General features: G+C 44.1%; 1 pseudogene; it reads right to left on the minus strand.

Annotated features, from left to right (window-relative positions):
- Positions 1-312: 312 nt before the first annotated feature.
- On the minus strand, positions 313-670 carry LOC116906638 (annotated as a pseudogene).
- Between the last annotated feature and the right edge of the window lie 432 nt (positions 671-1,102).

Below are 1,102 nucleotides of genomic sequence, written 5' to 3' on the forward strand. Positions count from 1 at the left end.
GAAAAAAATGAGAAACAGAGAAAATGGGGGGAGGGGTGGAGAAAAAAGTCCAAAGTTCAAAAGTGAAAAGAATTCACCTATGATGTGTCTCCTATAATGTCCAATCTTTTTTTTTTCTTTTTTTTTTTTTTCTTTTTTTTCGAGCTGGGGACCGAACCCAGGGCCTTGCGCTTGCTAGGCAAGCACTCTACCACTGAGCTAAATCCCCAACCCCTATAATGTCCAATCTTAATTTCAACTTTTACACCCTCACCTATAAAGCAAATTAATCTTTTTTCGTCAGTCTTGCACTTTATTGTCACTGTCGCCGTCTCAGGCCTTGACTGCGTACTTGCGCAGTGGGTACAGCCGCTCCTTCCCCTGCTGCTTCTGGGTCTTCAGCTTCTCTTCATGCTTAGTGAGCCGGCAGCCCATGGCTCTCCTCTTCTTGGGTCGCAGGTCCAGGGGCTTATACTTCTTTCCCTTGTAGAATTTTCTGAGGTTTTCTGATTAATGACAGTGAGGACATGGGCCATGGATTTGTGAACAACTTGTTTCTTGGAGGCTTGGACACGGCGCCTCCTGTCACTTTAGACATGCAAAGCTGGGACAGTTCCACCTTCAGATCATCCAGTTGTTTCAACAGCTCCTCCTTCTTGCCGCACAGGTCCCGAGCCTTAATCTTGGCCATTGCTGTGTTGTTCACGGCTGAGGCCGCTGTCATTTTTCATGACTTTAAATACACAGTTCTCTGTGTGTCATGAGTATGTGTATGCATATTTTACGTTTTATGGGCACTCACATGTATCATGCTGTCACATCCTAACAGAGGAGTGCATATGTTTATGTGTTTCTCTCTCTCCTTCTCTCTGTTTCTCTCCTCTTCCTCCTCTTCCTCCTCTTTCTCCTCTCCTCCCTCCCTTCCTCTCTCTCTCTCTCTCTCTCTCTCTCTCTCTCTCTCTCTCTCACACACACACACACACAAAAAAAAAAAAAAAACTAAAAATTGAAGCCAATAAAGGAAATGTTGACACAATAATATGGGGAAGGTGTTGAACATTGTGAGTTGTAATATAAGCTTATCTGGGTCAGTCAAATGTTCCTGAGTCTGTGGATTCCATTA

This window comes from Rattus rattus, chromosome 8, assembly GCF_011064425.1.
Source record: "Rattus rattus isolate New Zealand chromosome 8, Rrattus_CSIRO_v1, whole genome shotgun sequence".
Taxonomy (NCBI): domain Eukaryota; kingdom Metazoa; phylum Chordata; class Mammalia; order Rodentia; family Muridae; genus Rattus; species Rattus rattus.